The sequence below is a fragment of the Salmo trutta genome, chromosome 2, assembly GCF_901001165.1.
Source record: "Salmo trutta chromosome 2, fSalTru1.1, whole genome shotgun sequence".
Taxonomy (NCBI): domain Eukaryota; kingdom Metazoa; phylum Chordata; class Actinopteri; order Salmoniformes; family Salmonidae; genus Salmo; species Salmo trutta.
In genome coordinates, this window is record NC_042958.1 from 53,479,218 (window position 1) to 53,486,573 (window position 7,356).

The following is a 7,356-nucleotide window of genomic DNA, read 5'->3' on the forward strand; positions in this document are numbered from 1 at the left end:
ATCAACATAAACGGGTGACAGGACATCGACGTACATAAGGACTGAGATACAGTTTCAGAACAACATACAAGTGAACAAGATATTTTCATGTTGTCAAGTTGTAAAAGTGTTGTAAGTCATGAGCCACGGCATGAGTGGAATAACAAGCAAGCAGAACAGAAACAAAACCCTTGACCCGAAAGCTAAATAAAATAATATTAAACCTATTTATGCAGGTTAGTTTGTTAGGTCTCTTGCTCGGAGACTGCAGCAAATAGTTTCTTGTAAAAAAAAGTTTGCAATTTTATTAATTATTTAATGATTTATTTTAAAGGTTTGGTTGTTTTTAAATCAATAAAGACTGTGCTCTGTCTTCCAGTTTAAAAACGTACAGCATAGTGGTAATGGGATTTAGAATGACAGGGCTGGTTCCCCAGACTCAGATGAAGCCTACTCGACATGGACTAAAAAGCACTTTAAATATAAAATCTCCATTGAAAAAGGTTTTAGTCCAGAAGTAGGTTTTCAGACATGAAAAGTCCGACATTGTCCAATAAAAATTACTTTATCATGAGCTAATGTTCTTTAAACTCTAGCTGAAGTGGCAATCCTATCTCTGGCATGGTTGGCATACTTTTTGGATAGGGAATGTTGAATAGGACAATAAAACTATAAATAATATGGCAAACATAAAAAGACCACCAGCATAGGGATCAGGGGTGAAGTTCTACCTCCTTGCACATCTTTCCTCCCCTCACAGTGTCACGTGGATTCTTGTAAAACTAAATCTGTAATGCAACACGGCTGAAGGGTCAGTCTCTTTGCATATCAATACCTCTCATTCCTTGACCCTTTAACTGGTTATACCATCTGCTCTGTGCCTTTAAGAGCAGGCCAGGCATGTCAGATCACCCACCACCCACCTTGAGACAAAACAGAGTTTGTTCCGTGCTATCTTCATCAAATTTCAGGGACGTTGAATAAGTAGGATTGATTGCACATCTTAGAATTCAAACCATGCTTGAGGAAAGCATTGAGATTCAACTAGAGGTTTCAGTTTTGTTTGATCTGAGGCACAGCACACATTTTAAATTAGTCTGGACATGTGAATTTGGTTTGATGATGCCATGGAGTTGTGTTGTGTGTAACTTAACAAATGCATGTTGTTTTAATGAAGCCAGAGAGGATGGCTGCCATTTTATTGGCTCTTAGCCAACCTTGCTATTTTGTTAGTTCTTTCGCATTGTTTGTAAATTGTTTTGTACATAATGTTGCTGCTACCGTCTCGTATGACCGAAAAGAGCTTTTGGACATCAGAACAGCGATTACTCACCTTAAATTGGACAAATAATTTTCTTTAATGAGAGGGATGTACTCCAGACACCCAAACGGGCCCTCATCCCCGGGATAGCCTAGTGGTTAGCGCGTTGGACTAGTAACCGAAAGGTTGCAAGATCAAATCCCCGAGCTGACTAGGTACAAATCTGTCGTTCTGCCCCTGAACAAGGCAGATAAACCACTGTTCCTAGGCCGTCATTGAAAATAAGAATGTGTTCTTAACTGACTTGCCTAGTAAAATAAAGGTAAAAAAAAAAAAAAATGTAATAAAAAATTTGCAGGAGAAAGAGATGGAAGAGGTATCGCGGAAGGAGATTGGGGTGCCTTGTTGAGGATCCGCCGACAACTGGCTAATCTGCCTTTGCCATTGGTCCTATTGGCCAACGTACAATAGCTGGATAATAAATCGGACAAACTAAAAGCATGTATATCCTACCAGTGGGACATTAAAAACTATAATATCTTATGTTTCACCAAGTCGTGGCTGAACAACGACATGAATAACATACAGCTGGCGGGTTATACACTGTATCGGCAGGATAGAACAGCAGCCTCTTGTAAGACAAGGGTTGTAAACAACAGCTGGTGCACAATATCTAAGGAAGTCTCGAGGTTTTGCTCGCCTGAGGTAGAGTATCTCATGATAAACTGTAGACCACACTATCTACCTAGAGAGTTTTCATCTGTATTTTTTGTAGCTGTCTACATACCACCACAGAACGATGCTGGCACTAAGACCGCACTCAATGAGCTGTATAGCACCATAAGCAAACAGGAAAACACTCATTCAGAGGCGGCGTTCCTAGAGTCCGGGGACTTTAATGCAGGGAAACTTAAATCAATTTTACCTAATTTCTACCAGCATGTTAAATGTGCAACCAGAAGGAAAAAAACTGTAGACCACCTTTACTCCATACACAGTGACACAAGCCTACCAGACGAGCTAAATAACTTCTATGCTCGCTTCAAGGCAAGTAACACTGAAACATGCATGAGAGCATCAGCTGTTCCGGACGACTGTGTGATCATGCTCTCCACAGCCGATGTGAGTAAGACCTTTAAACAGGTCAACATTCACAAGGCCGCAGGACCAGACAGATTACCAGGATGGGTACTCCGAGCATGCGCTGACCAACTGGAAAGTGTCTTCACTGACATTTTCAACCTCTCCCTGTCTGAGTCTGTAATACCAACATGTTTCAAGCAGACCACCATAGTCCCTGTGCCCAAGAACACTAAGGTAACCTGCCTATTAAGATGACGCTGAAGAGGATGGCTGACCTTTTACATGACCGTTTTACATGCCCGTAACCAATTGTGCTATTTTGTTTGTTTTTGCGTTGTTTGTAACTTATTTATTTATTTATTTATTTAGTACATAATGTTGCTGCTACCGTCTCTTATGACTGGAAATAACTTCTGGACATCAGAACTAGGATTACTCACCACGCACTGGAAGAAGCTTTTTCCTTTAAGAGTCCGACGAGAAAGATATACTGCTCTCCCGGGAACAGGCCCAGATCCCCGTCATTTGTGTGAAGAAAAGACAGAGTAAAAAAGGACACAGATCGGGCTGCCTTTGAGAATCCGTAGGTGAGCAAGTAAAACTCCCATTGCCATCAATTCTACTTGCTAACATGCAATCATTGGAAAATAAAATTGATGACCTACAATTACGATTATCCTACCAACAGGACATTAAGAACTGTAATATCTTATGTTTCACCGAGTCGTGGCTGAACAACGACACAGATAATATAGAGCTGGAGGGATTTTCAATGCACAGGCAGAACAGAGAAGCTACGTCTGGTAAGACGAGGGGTGGGGGTGTGTCTTTTTGTCAATAACAGCTGGTGTGCAATGTAATATTAGACATTGCGCACCAGCTGTTAGGTAGAGTACCTTATGATAAGCTGTAGACCATACTATCTACCCAGAGAGTTCTCATCTATATTATTGGTAGCCGTCTATTTACCACCATATACCGATGCTGGCACTAAGACCGCACTCAACCAACTCTATAAGGCCATAAGCAAACACGAAAATACTCACCCAGAAGCGGTGCTCCTAGTGGCCGGGGACATGAATGCAGGCAAACTTAAATCAGTTTGACCAAATTTTTACCAGGATGTCACATGTGCAACCAGAGGGAAAAAACTCTAGACCACCTTTACTCAACACAGAGATGCATACAAAGCTCTCCCCCACCCTCCATTTGGAAAATCTGACCATAATTCTATCCTCCTGATACCTGCTTACAAGCAAAAACTAAAGCAGGAAGTACCAGTGACTCGCTCATTACGGAAGTGGTCAGATGACACGAATGCTACGCTAAAGGACTGTTTTGCGAGCACAGACTGGAATATGTATATATTATATAATATGTATATATTCATCCAATAGCAATGAAGAGTATACCACCTCAGTCATCGGCTTCATCAATAAGTGCATCGACGACGTCGTCCCCACAGTGAGCGTACTTACATATCCCAACCAGAAGCCATGGATTACAGGCAACATCCGCATTGAGCTAAAGGCTAGAGCTGCTGCTTTCAAGGAGCAAGACACTAATCCGGACGCCTATAAGAAATCCCGCTATGCCCTCCGACGAACCATCAAACAAGCAAAGCATCAATACAAGACTTAGATTGAATACTACTACACCGTTTCTGACGGACTACAAACGGATACCCAGACGCGAGCTGCCCAGTGACGCGAGCCTACCAGATGAGCAAGCAACACTGAAGCATGCATGAGAGCACCAGCTGTTCTGGATGACTGTGTGATAACGCTCTCGGTAGCCGATGTGAGCAAGACCTTTAAACAGGTCAACATTCACAAAGCCGCGGGGCCAGATGGATTATCAGGATGTGTACTCAAAGCATGCACGCACCAACTGGCAAGTGTCTTCACTGACATTTTCAACCTCTCCCTGACTGAGTCTGTAATACCTACATGTTTCAAGCAGACCACCATAATCCCTGTGCCCAGGGAAGCAAAGGTAACCTGCCTAAATGATTACCGCCCTGTAGCACTCACGGCGGTAGCCATGAACTGCTTTGAAAGGCTGGTCATGGCTCACATCAACAGCATCCTCCTGGATACCCTAGACCCACTCCAATTCGCATACCGCCCCAACAGATCAACAGCTGATGCAATCTCAATCGCACTCCACACTGCCATTTCCCACCTGGACAAAAGGAACACCTATGTGAGAATATTGTTCATTGACTACAGCTCAGCGTTCAACACCATAGTGCCCACGAAGCTCATCACTAAGCTTAGAACCCTGGGACTAAACACCTCCCTCTGCAACTGGATCCTGGACTTCCTGATGGGCCACCACCAGCTGGTAAGGGTAGGCAACAACACATCTGCCACGCTGATCCTCAACACTATGGCGCCTCAGGGGTGTGTACTTAGTCCCCTCCTGTACTCCCTGTTCACCAACGACTGCGGGGCCAAGCACGACTCCAACACCATCATTAAGTTTGCTGACAACACAACAGTGGTAGACCTGATCACCGACAAAGATGAGACAGCCTATAGGGAGGAGGTCAGAGAACTGGCAGTGTGGTGCCAGGACAACAACCTCTCCCTCAATGTGAGCAAGACAAAGGAGCTGATCGTGGACTACAGGGAAAGGCGGTCCAAACAGGCCCCCATTAACATCAGCGGGGCTGTAGTGGAACAGGTCGAGAGTTTCAAGTTCCTTAGTGTCCATATCACCAACGAACTATCATGGTCCAAACACACCAAGACAGTCGTGAAGAGGGCACGACAAAACCATTCCCCCTCAGTAAACTGAAAAGATTTGGCATGGGTCCTCAGATCCTCAAAAGGTTCTACAGCTGCACCATCGACAGCATCCTGACAGGTTGCATCACTGCCTAGTATGGCAACTGCTCAGCCTCCGACCGCAAGGCACTACAGAAGGTAGTGCGTATGGCCCAGTACATCACTGGGGCCAAGCTTCCTGCCATCCAGGACCTCAGAGGAAGGCCCTAAAAATTGTCAAAGACTCCAGCCACCCTAGTCAAAGACTGTTCTCTCTGCTACCGCACGGCAAGCGGTACCAGAGCGCCAAGTCTAGGTCCACGAGGCTTCAAAACAGCTTCTACCCCCAAGCCATAAGACTCCTGAACATCTAATCAAATGGCTACCCAGACTATTTGCACTGCCCCCCCACCCCCTCCTTTACGCTGCTGCTACTCTCTGTTATCTATGCATAGTCAATTTAATAACTCTACCTACATGTACGTATTACCTCAATTACCTCGACTAACATGCTGACCAGACCGGACACGTCGCGTGTGCGAGCGTCGCAAAATACATTTAGAAATCCATGTTATTCAATTATTGCGCCAACGAGCGTCTGCGATGCCAAGGGCTAAAATAGAACTCCTTTCTATTTCTGACGCAGATTGCGCTGAAAGTCCTGCCTCTCCCATCTCTTCATTGGTTTATAGAAGCAGGTACCCATCTTCTCATTGGTTATACCCACGTGGGTGATTGAAAGACGAACTGCTTTGCCGGTCGTCGTGGTAATACTATGAAAGTTTAGATGCAGATCACCATATAAGTTCAAAGATGAAAAAGCCTGGAAGGAGGAGAGATGACTAGAAACGATTCGGTTGGCCGTTTTATGTGTGGATTAATTGTCGGAGTAGAGGACCTTGTGCATTTCAGGTAAAATAACAACTCAGTGCTTATATCCCTGGACAAATTAGCTAGCTACAGCAAGCTAGCTAAATAGGACAAATTAGCTAGCAAGTGCAAGCTAACTAGCTAAATTGCCATACATGTTGAATGCTTTTCGACCTGTCCCCAAATTAATGTCATTGGTTCAGAGTTTGTTTTGATATTTTAACCTGCGTGTCGTGATCGCGTTTGGTGTAGGGGGACAAAATACATTTATGCACGATAGCGCACAATGGCGCATGCGCACAGCCGGTTTGGGTGCTCCCGCACATTGACTCTGTACCAGTACCCCCTGTATATAGCCTCACTATTGTTATTTTACTGCTACTGTTTAATTATTTCTTACTTAAAAAAAAAATGTGGTGGTATTTTTCTTAAAACTGCATTGTTGGTTAAGGGCTTGTAAGTAAGCATTTCACTGTAAGGTTGTATTTGGCGCATGTGACAAATTCAATTTGATTTGATTTGTGTGTAACTTAAGGCATACATTGAGTCAAAGAGAGTGGGTGAGAATCATGTGACCCTAGACTGCTGCTGCTCTGCTGCGCTTTGTATAGACAGCAACACACAGAGGAAACATGCAGAACATCCTGTGTGTGTGTGTGTGTGTGTGTGTGTGTGTGTGTGTGTGTGTGTGTGTGTGTGTGTGTGTGTGTGTGTGTGTGTGTGTGTGTGTGTGTGCGTGTGTGTGCGTGCGTGCGTGCGCGTGCGTGCGCGTGTGTGTGAAATAGAGGGTTATGCATGCAATACTGTAGAAGCAACAGGTGATGCCTGTCAAACGTGATGGAAAGACTCGCACTAATGTCACATATTGATTCATCACATGGGGATGGGCTTAAAGGGTAAGTGTGGACAGTAATAGATGTGTCAAAAACAGAGGTGTAGTCACATGAGATAGAAAATTGTTTGGTGATATAAGGTCATCCAGGACCAGCTACAACTAATTGTCACTGTCAGGGCTGTGCGCTGCTGGTGGAGAAGTCAGGTGCAGGAGAGCAGGGAGTATTGAACAAGCGCACACTTTATTATGGCAGTAGAGAAAATAACAGAAGAACGCAGCTTCTTGAAAACCTCCAGCCCACAAGGCAAAAGTGTAAGGCGTGATAAATGTTCAATACAAGACACTGTAATGCAAAATAAACAAACTGTGTGCAAAAAACACAGAAACATGAAAACCCAGTCGGGCGCATAACGATAACCACATAACACGAAACAATTACACACAAAGACATGGAGGGGAACAGAGGACTAAATACATGCAGTGTGATTATGGAATGAAAACCAGGTGTGTATGGAACAAGACAAAACAAATGGACATATGAGAAATGGAGCGGCGAT